An 11342-nucleotide genomic window follows, 5' to 3' on the forward strand; every position below is an offset into this window, starting at 1 on the left:
CTTTGCTACATTGCCTACTGTGCCTTGCCCTTTGTCTGGAGATAACCAAATTAGGAATCAATGGTTGGCCTGTCCCCAAGTATCTCTTGATAAGACTACTGATAAAGTGGAAACTGTTGATGGTGAGTATCTGTGTATCAGAAATGAATACTTCTTGGACTTTCCATTAAGAATGCTTCTTGATTTCTTTTCCCCCTTTTTTTTTTGGAAACAGAAATGTAAGTATAGAGCATTCCTTCTAATTATGACACTGATATGCAGGAAAATTATTTAGAAATTTCAGGTAAGCTACTAATTGGGCCCTATACAAGAACTACTTCATTTGCAGTAGTGCATTTCATTCAAATGAAATACATACCCATCTCTTTGATTTACCTTTCTTTCAGTAACCCCTATGCATGTCTAACTGCATAGTCTGTCATATATATGATGTTATGCATTATTAAAACGTCAGAATAACTTCAAGCTTTTTGTAGTTGGCAAGGCTGAAAGATCCTTTCTTAGGAAAGGCATTGGGATATCATCAGGTAAACATACTTTTAAAATGTATGTAGATACACATGATAATGACTCTGTGGCTGCTGCCAGATGTTCACTTAAAAACATGATGGGATCTAATCCATGAACCCAACAATCATGCCTCCTGCCATGCCACGTATGTAGCAGGATGCACAATTTTGGGATGGTAATTAAATCCCAATTGCACCTTACTTCCAGTACAGAGAGAACCCTGGATCATAATGCTAGTTGATAGTCTGGTGTCCACAATCAGGTGATCATCAACTGGGGCCGGTGACTGAACCAGAGACTGGAACCAGTTCTAATCCAGTCCCAGGCCCCAGCCAACAGTAAATGGCTTGTCAAAACTCCAGTTGGGTGTGCACACAGTTTTTAGGGGTCCTGGAGCAGGGGGACCTGCAGATCAGAGAGATTCCCCTTGATCCCAGGTTGCTGTCATGCTGGACCCTTTTCTGATATCCCCAGTGCACAGGCACCTTGAGATCTGGGAGAGGCTACTAGATCCTGGGGTCCCCAGGCGCCAGGGATATGAGAGAACCACATGTGCGGCCCAGCTGCACACACAGCTTTTAAAGATCTGGCATGCAGTGAGCCCAAGATTAGGGAGATGCTGTCAAATCTCAGGCTCACTGCACTCACTCTCTGCCTCCAGGGGTTGGGCAGAGATCCAGGGACTCTTTATGCCCCCTGCCCAATTGGTTAAGAGATGGTCACATCCTGGACCCTGGACCTGCTTCATGCTGGATCCTGATACACAGCTGAGTGTCAGGATCTCTCATGGACCAGCCCCAACTGGCCACGTGTTTAATTTAAGGCATGATAAAAACGAACCACAAAGTTGTTACACATTATATGAGGAATAACTTTTATGGCTCATTTACTGTATTATCATGCCTTAAATTGGCATGAACACAATGCTGGGTTACTATTTCAAGCAGGATTAACCTATTAATTGCATCTTAACTATAATGAGTGTCCAGGGCTTGTAACTACCACCTTTGGCTAGATTTGAGCAGGTAGCTTAGGAGTTATACCTCTATCCTTTTGTAAACTTGTTGAGCATTCCTTTCATAATGGTTCTTGATTTTTTTTCATTTAAGATGGACCTGTGACTATGTAGCACTCTTACTGCATATAGGACCCTTAAAAAGAAACCGAACTAAAACAGTTCTAACAACAGTTAGAAACAGTTCTAAAACTGATATGTGTTACAGCAATCCTGTCAGTTCCTTTGATGGTAATACCTTGACTGTTTTGCAGTGCTAATCTACCATTTCAGAATCTGAATTTATCTATTGTGAGCTATTCTTTACTAGGGGATCCAGAGATTCCTGTTATTTTTCCAGAAGTTATTTGGTGCATCTGAGATGACCTACTGTCCCCTATATTTTCAAATGTTGTGCTGGTTTCAGTTAGAAAATTCAGCTAAGTCAATGGGAGTTGAGCAGGCAGCTAAAACCCTGAACAAATAACTCTGGGAAATAAACTAGAAGACCTATAGTTCCATTCATAGAAAATATCTTTAAATGATTGCAGTTCATTAAATAGTCATGGTTTCACATTTGTTCATGGAATCAAACTTGTTTTTTTAACTATGTAGATAACAATGTTGCACTGGATGACTAGAAAAGCACTGAGCATGACCTGTAATAGTATGCAGGGCTCAGGGCTGATTGGAGAGGCTACCTATTACTGTTCTACATGCAGTCCTACATTTAACTTTACTCAAAGCATGTCTTATAGTGAACAGACAAAAATGTATAACTAGAAAACTGTGTCTCAGCAACACCTTGTGATTAACTAGTCTGTGGAACTTTTAAGATTTTCTGTCTGATTGTATGATGTAGAAGACAAGGTCAATCCTCAGTTAAGAAAGAAAGTAGTATTTGTTCTAGTTCTTTCATATTTATATGGCATGATTTCAGTGGAACTTCTGTGGCATAAGTTGGGAGTAATGCACTAGGGAATCAGGACCTTGATCACCAACTTCAAATTCATCCCTGTAGGTCACACCATACCCACCTTGTGTTGTCACCTTAATCCAGGCCACAACCCTGCAAACTCTTCTTCATGGATAAATGCCACTGACTTCCATTTCTGTTGAAGTTAGGCCCTAGGCAAGTGCAGGACAGAAGTATGGTGTGTGAACTGTTGGCAGGTTTTGCTTTAATAGCATTATTTGCATAATAAATAGTTATTTGGGGTAACTTTATTTACTGTCCATTGATAATGCAGTTAGGCAGTATGAGAACAGGGAGCATAATTGTTGCCCTAAGGAATGTACGGTCTAATTGACGAGCAGCTTTCCATGATATGCAGGGGCCACTGATTTCTGTAGGGGCTACCTTGTACAACTTCAGTTAGAAGTTCAGGGCTAATGCTTGTAAAGTTCTGTATTGGGTGAGGGTGGTCTGTGGATAACAGGTGCTGTCCATCATTTATTTAAAACTATTTCTATTTAGTTTACTTAGTGAAGGAGAGTTGTAGGTGTTGATAACTGAAGTGGTCTATGAAACTGTCACCTGTGATTTTTCAGATGTATTTTGTCAAATATAGCTAGTTACATCACCCATTTTCTGGCAATACTGAGCCCCATCTAACTTGTGTGTTAAATGATCTTTTTAGGGTTTTTGTATGAATTTAGATGGAACTTGTGAGCAAGGGAGTGGCTAGTCCAAGGCAAAAAGAAAAATGGAAGTTTTAAAACAAAAGATAGACAGGCTCACACAGGTCAATGTTTGCACCAATTAAGAAGCAATGGATTTGCTTGCATCTCCGCATTAGGAAATCTGCTGAAAGGTAACTGTTCACAAGACAAAATCTATGAATTTCTATCTATTATAAATATAATTTATTTACAATTTTTGTGTTGTGTGTAAATGTTTTATATCTCCTGCTGAAATTGTTGATTATGTTCCTTTGAATTGCTGGAGCCTATATCTTGCTAACTGAAAACACTCTAAGCATATGACTTCTTTACGTATTCACTTCATTGTTATGTTTAGTAAATACTAGTAATTTAAACTAAGGACAGAATGCATAGGAATTCAATGGGAGAGCTGGTAGAGAGCATGTAGAAGGCAGGGTAGAAATGCACCTTTTATAGACTAACTAAATAAGCACAGTATAAGGAGGAGAAAAATTAGAATACAAAATACAAGGAAGGGACAGGGAGAGTGGGGCGGGGTCAGTACTAGGAGAAAAAAAGCAAAGGAGCAGTAAATGCATAGGGACAAAGGAGGTGACATCAAGCTCTGGCTTCCAAGAGACAGAAGTCAGTTCAGTGACTTCAGTGGCCCTTTTTAGGGATAATGATGAGCTTTGTCTAATAGCCAATCTTTGCCTTATCTTACTTTATTTTGCCCACACTGCTGATGAGCTGTGATCCTACAAGATAGGTAATTGGAAGTAGGTCTTGAGGGGCAATAAGGAAAAACATTAATCAAATGTATTCTCTCATTATTACAGTCTATCCAATCCTCTTCCTGATCTCTGCTCTGGTCAGTTTTACAGAATACATGATAGTCACCAAGTGAAGCAGAAGAATTTAGAACAGGATATGTATTCTAGCATTCTTTTACTTTGTGCTTACAGCCGGAAAAAACATATATGTCCAGCTATGTTAAAAGCTTATCCATCCAGAAGCATGACTATCTGCTAGTGAAATGACAGTGGTATTCCTCAGACTGCTAAAGGCTACAGCTAAGGAGGTGAGATTTTCAGTAAATTAGCAAAGCTCTTCTGAAGTCAATGGAACTTCACCATTTAATACCATCTGAATATCCAGCCCAATGCATGTAGCTCCTGTTTAGTGAACCTTTTGAGACTCATCTTTGACAGATGAAGGAACTGTTAAGTGAATACAATAACTATTATAAGAGCTTTTGGACACACATGGTCATTTATTCCAATGTGCCTCAGAGCAAAGTTAGAGGAAGTTTCTCAGACAAGTTTTGCTCCAAATTATCCTGAAAATATTAAAAGTGCAACTGAAAACAACTTACTATATGTCTCAAAAACTGTACTTGACATGTGTTTTATTAATTGAACTTCTGAAGATATATCAAGGGATGTGCAAAACAGAATGTGTCTGTCTAAGCAAATAACATTGCTTACCTATTTCACATGTTCACAACTCAACTAAACTTTCTTTCATCTTTATTTCACTCAGCACTGCTGCTGCTAAAACCTAATGCATTATTCATAAGCAATTCTAATTTTGGCCTAACTTTGAACTGGAGATAATTGCAATGTCTCCAATTGTTGTATGTGTTCACACATCAAAGAGCATCAAATCAGCAATAAGTGGTGTTATGGTGTGTATGCTTTAAAGTAGTACAAAATAAATTTAGTTGTCAGTTTGGGGGGATCTTATTGTACCTGCCCCAAACTATTTTATTGTAGGTATTTTGTAGGTCAGTGTGTTTGTACCCTGTGCATCTGGGGCCTAATCCAAAACTTGGTTAAGAAAATGGAAATAATTCAATTGATTTGAATAGGCTTTGAATAAACCCTCCAATAAAAGTTGGCTGGAAATGTTATCTAATCACTTCTGAATGCGTCTCCCTTGGTGCTTTGGACCTGGTTGCCAGACATTTTCAACGTGTGCCTTCATTGGTTCTCTGCTGTTGTTTTCTTTATTTCCCTCCCCACCGAGGAGTAGAAATGATGAGGCTCATCTTAGACCAGTGCTGTGAAACTTAGCGGCTGGATTTAAGGGGTGAGGTGATATGTTTAATCTAAATGTGAAGCATGGACATTATATTAAAGGATGCTGAGCTCCTATGGGTTTAGAAAAAATATCATCCTGAAAAATGGATGGAATTTCAAATCAGCTGTACAAATACATAGTTCAAAGCAATCTAAGTTCTATAGTGCTTTTTTTTTAAACTAAGGAAAAAGTCAGGTGATAGACAATCCTACAGTAACAAATCAGTATAGGAAAATGATACCAGGAAAGAGTCAAGTATATTTTGTAGTATAATCAGAACTAAAATGCTTGAATGTGTTACTTTAAATAGGGCCTACCAAGAGTTTCTATAAGTTGCAATTAATTATTTTTATTACATCTTTAGCAACAATACAACATTGTTTTCATTGTAACTTTCTTCCTCACCAGGAATATAATGCATGGTCCTTAAAAACTAATCTTTTATATGCTTTGAGTAAAGTTAGATGTTAAACTTAGACCACAATATGTGGACTTATAACAAGAGCTTCCATACATTAAAGCTCATTAACTAATATTAAGTGTTCTCTGAGCATTTCAAAGTTATGCCACTCAGGTGTAAGTTAACTCTAGGTTGTGCTATCTAGCTCATGTTAGGGTAACTCCTGTTTGCTCCACAGAGAAAAAAAACGAGCAATTTGCAGTCTCCAGCATCCCAGGATGCACCACTTCTAGACCCTAACCTCCCCCCCCTCCCCCAACAGAGTAGGGATAGAACCCAGGTGTTCTGATGCCTAGCCACATGCCAACTTGCCACCTTCTAGTAGCAAGTCATAGCTGTGCAGGCAAGAAACAGTATTAAATCATAACGTGCAACTATTCACAGCAGCTTTGAACCATACCCACTGCTTAACATTTCACAGATTTAGTATTGCCTAAGTGTAACATGTAACTTCACCCTTAGCCTTGGTATCACAGACTTGTATAGCCCTCCTACTGTGCTGACTTTAGAAATTAACAATCTTTACCTTATTTTTTTCTAAGGAGGCATGCTAACGTGTCAGTGGACTAGGAATGCATTTAAACTATTTGTATACATAATTTCTTTGATAGATTGAGGCCAAGTGCTTAACCCATTGAAAGACTGAGCCCTGAATAACAACACGCTTGGACTTTAATTCATTCAGTAACTACCGAGCCATCTTTGTTTCCCTTATAAGATAATAGACCAAGCTACTATCACTGCAATCTGTATAATAGTTCTCATTGGGAAGATGAGCAACTAGCTAAGTAGAACTTGAAACAGAAGTAGCTGAGATCCCTTGGCTTCAACAGATCTGGCTACAAATTGGATGAAGACATCTGCTTTAAGAGTATTGCTGCTCTGCCCTTAAACCTAGGTAGGGTTTTAACAATGCTACCATTAAAAACACTGTTAACCACATCTGAAAAATCCACCTTTAAATTTGCAGGTTCGCTTCATAAAGTGAGTGTATTGGCATTCCTACTGATGCTATTATTTCTGAATCTTATCTATGCCTTCAGAATGTGATAGATCAGTAGTTCCCAAACTCTGACAGATTGTGCACCACCAGTTTAAAACAATACAACCTTAAGTACCACCAGCAAATTTTTGTCATATAAAGTAATTATAATTAATCTGTTAACATGTACAACTGACAGGTTGTCTGCATATCACTGATGATATGTGTGCCACAGATTTGGAACTGCTGCAATAGAGGTATCTCAACTGTAAATCCATTAGGACAGGAATCCACGTAGTCCGAAAGCCTTGGCTTTCAAAGTGTGAAAGAGGAGTGCAAATAAACTCGAGTTCCATCAAAGCTGTTGTCCCTTTAATGCATTGTGCTTAGCAGGGGACCATTGCTGCATTTCAGCTTGTGTACAATTGAGTACACACGAGGTTTGTCTGTACTGTGTATCCACAACACACGTATAATAGTGACTTGATCTTCTATGCAGGCATTGAAAAGCAAAACAGAAAGAAACCCGTGAAACCCACTTTGACTCCAAGAGTTAACTTACAACATCATAATGCTTGCTAAGTGATGTAGAGAATTATTAAATTTTTTTTTTTTCCAGAGAATTCCTGCATTGGCATGCTGAATGCCATGTCTCATTTATTTGCCTTGGACACTAGGGCTGTGTGAAGCTTTGGTCCCTGATTCAATTCGGCAGAGATCCGGCCTGATTCGGTGGCTGAATCTCCAAATCCGAATCGAATCAGAAAACCCTTTAATCTCTCTGAATCAAATAGGAACCCTCCAAATCAATTTGGAAAGATTCAACGATTTGGCCATAGACACAGCTTTAAATGTTTTTTTTCTACATACCTCAAGGTGGCTCGTGAATGCTGAGATACTGGAGTGGATGGAGCATCCCACAGGAGTGTGGGGGGCTCCCCAGCGCGCTCATCAGTAGACCTGGAAGTGGACTAGAAGCACTTCTGGTACACTTTCGGGTCCTCCAGGCAGCGCGCAGGGCATCCCCCCCCGGCTTGGCAACTGGTGCCTCCTGGGTCATAAGCACCTGGGGTCCCTCTGTGACCAATTGCTGAGCTGGGGGGAGCTGTGCTCAGCAGCAGACACGGAAGTGGACCAGAAGTACTCCCCCCCGTACTCCTGTGGGACACTCCATCTGCCCCAGTGTCACAGCATTCACAAGCTGGTACCTCAAGGTATGCAGAAAAAATGTTTAAAGCTGTGTCTATGGCCAAATTGCTGATTCTCTGAATCAGCATTGAATCTTCAGATTTGGATTTGGCCAAATCGAATCAGGGAGAGTGATCAGAATCAATGAATTGAATTGCTGTCCCTGATTCAGGCTGAATCCGAATCAAATATGGCTTGTTTCGCACACCCCTATTGGACACATTTTATCATAAATCCTGGTCAGTTTTCATTTGCAAAGGGCTAAAGGAATATCATTTCTAGCACAGGCAAAGTTTAGAGAGTGCCCATGACTTGTATGCAATTGGAACAGCTGAGCTGCATGATCTTAGTAACAGCAGTTTCTGTGCATTGCAGCAGTCAAGACAGTTGGGTTTTATTTATCTAAGTATATTTTACCCTTCCCTAAAAATAGCAGGCATACTGCAGGAGGGAGTTTGTAAAGCAGCATTTGCTTCAGCTAAATGCATATTCTGTTAACACCTGACTCCTACTTGATATTGATAAGGAGGGGAATCTGGGTGGATGGGTGGAAGGAGTGGATAGGAGATGAAGATAAAGTTTGTTCTCAGTTAATATGACTGTAAAACAATCTTTTCTTTTTTTGAAAAATAAATTGCCTCTTACCTTCCAGACTATTTATGCATCCCAGAGAGCTGTCCTGCAAATCCTGGTGAGGAAGACCCCATTCTTAGCTGCTGGAGCTTTTGCTGCCTATCTCCTCTCCACCCCCTCCCCCCTCAACTCGTATTAAAAAGGAAAGCTACCAATAGCTCGTAACGGGCTTATGCTTTCAATCACACAAGAGAGCTGAATGGGTTTCCACTCTGTGTGTGTTCAGCAGCTCTGAAGTCAGGGGCCCCCTTGGTTAATGAGAAAGGAATCTGTCCACCTTCTGAAATCTTTCAGCACTTTTTAAAGCCTGCCTGAGCTGCACAACTTGTAGATCTCTCAAGTTTTTCCCCTGTGGCTTCCTGATCTATTTATTTTTCTTCTCTCTCCCTCTTTCATCTCTTGAAAATACAAATGTAGAAAGGTAATTTCCCTGCTCTTGCTTATGCAGATGTGGGTGTTTCTGATCTGTGCTCTAATATTAAGAGCTAGCACTTCAAGTTTATAGGGAAGTTTTGTGGGGAAATAAAAACTGAAGGTAAAACCCCTTAGGGCAGAATAGGTGGGTTGAAAATGATATGCATCAGAAACTAATATTTGTGTGGTGGTTGTTAGGCATGTGCGGTGTGAAGAAGAGAATACTGTTTCTCAGAGGACTTGGTGGTTTCCATTCACAGGCTTTTCACTCAAATCTCTCATTTTGGTTCACACTTGCAGAGTTTTGATTTGAGTTTGCAGGGGGCTGAATGAACCCCAGCATCTGACTTAGAAACTCGCCTGGAATAGCTATCCCTACCTGGCTTAGCCCAGGCCTTCTACTTCTTAGTAATAAAAACTTTTCAGCCACCCAGAATTTTGTCAGCCCAGGTTTGGGCCTGATGCACCTGGGTCACTTGCCTAATTTGGAAAGACACATAGAAAGCCATCTGGTGTTGTGTATCTTTACACAACTATCATACAGCTCTAATGACATGTGCTCCAAGTGTCAGGGATGCAACCATCTTCCAACTGTGTATGTGTGTGTGTGTGCTTGTTTGTTTGTTTGGGGTTTTTTTTAAGTGTGGCCACTTAAATGGCATATTTGGTAGGAACCAATTTAAAAAACAGTCTGCATGCCCACAGTGTGGAAGAGAGTTTAGAGACAATGAGGAAGGTTACAGTAAGGAAAGCACCATCACGTTTTATCTCTAATTATATCATCTGTAGCCCTGCTCTATTAGGCCCTGTGCCCAAATAAAACAACTTGGTAGGTAGTCTGTTCTGTGGATAGATTAGTTGATAGCTATGCCTCAACCTAGCATTAGAAAACCTGAAGGGCTGCATCTGTCATTGCCTTCTTACATGGGTCCTCTTTTTGAGTGGGAGTCCTTCTGAATAGGCAAAGTAGTTGTTGCCAATCCTCTTTGAATCAATTATGAACTTTTTATCAGTTGTGGACAAGTATTTGTTGCAAGTTTGTTACAAGTAAATTTGTGTTAGCTTTACCTCTCTGGTCAGATCCCACTTCACTACTGAGTCTTATTCTAAAACCAGAAGTACTTTCTCTTTTTCTCAGTGGTTTGGATATATGGTAAGATGTATAGGTTTAAAGTGCTACTTGCCTCCTCTCTGACCTTCAAATACTCTTTTAAATTTGGAAAGTCAAAGCCTTTAGTTTAGACTTCTCATGCTCTGCTTGGCATAATCATCACTTTGAAACCTAACTAATATTCCCTTGTACTTCTAAGCTGTTGCTTGAGGTCAGAGTTGATTTCCATAACGTAGACATAAGGTGACATTTATTTGTACCACAATAGCATCTAACAGACATGTGGAAAAGAGGGAGCCCCTGCCTGGGTAGATTTACAGTTGCTTCATTTTAGGGAAACTGAGGCAGAGGGAGATAGTGGTGAAAAGATTTGCCTTGAGTGACACAATGAGTGGGAGTGATGGGGTTAAACCCAACGGCTGTGTCCACATGAGCAGGAACATGCAGTTTGTGGGGCCTCAAAGCTTTTTGAATCAATTATGCACATGGATCTGTTTCTCCATGCCACATACTTGGATACCAGGAAATCCCAGTATCTAAAGACTCATGGGAAAAAAATGTGGCATGGGGCACATGGCTGCCCAAAACTGGAGTCTGGCCAGCCAGAGTTAAGCACCTGCTGCCGGCCAGGCTCTGTATGCCCAGATCTCCACCACCGTTCCCCAGGAGGCTCCCAGGACTCCAGGTAAGACTGATGGAGGCAGCCCAGGTGCAGGCCCCAGTCCTCCTCTACCCTACTTGGGACAATTTGCTGCATGCCACAGTACACACGCAGGGGCTTGCCCAGGGGCAAATAGGAGGGGCACAAATATGTCCTGCAGGTATTTGTCCCCAGGGAAACGCACGTTCCTGCTCATGTGGAAGCAACCAATGTGTCTTGGCTTTAAAACTATGAATCACTTTCCTCTTGCATGAGCCCTGATTTCATCAAAGCCTCCACCTTTCATTTTATCATTTCTCCTGGCTTCTTGCCCTGGGAAGCTTTGAGTTTTTCAAGCTGCCATGGTGCAGTGCCTGTCACCCCACCATTTTCTAGTGTGGCTCACTGCAAAGAGTAAAGCTCAAAGGCATACCCAAGCATCCTGATGATGAGCAAAATTGTACTGGGTACCCAGCAAATAGCTCTGGAGCATTGCAGGGGTTGTTTGATTGTGAACAGTTCCTTGCAGCTGTATAGAAAAGACAAGTTTATTTAAGATTTGCTTTTTCTATTTCAATTTTCCAGTGGAGGAAGAAGGACAAGGCTTTTTAAAGCCTGTCAGTTAAAGGCTAAGTGACTTATTACCTTTGCTCCTTCTAGTCTCAGAGTTGACTTCTTGATTAC

General features: G+C 40.6%; 1 protein-coding gene across 1 annotated transcript in view; it reads right to left on the reverse strand.

Annotated features, from left to right (window-relative positions):
- Positions 1–8604, reverse strand: part of RASGEF1A (RasGEF domain family member 1A) — a 58174-nt gene extending 49570 nt beyond the window's left edge. The window contains exon 1 of the mRNA XM_019497197.2: positions 8506–8604. The gene's annotated coding sequence lies outside the window, so the exon portion shown is untranslated. The remainder of the gene's footprint in view (positions 1–8505) is intronic.
- Between the last annotated feature and the right edge of the window lie 2738 nt (positions 8605–11342).

Source organism: Alligator mississippiensis, chromosome 6 (genome assembly GCF_030867095.1).
Source record: "Alligator mississippiensis isolate rAllMis1 chromosome 6, rAllMis1, whole genome shotgun sequence".
NCBI classification, from domain to species: Eukaryota; Metazoa; Chordata; order Crocodylia; family Alligatoridae; genus Alligator; species Alligator mississippiensis.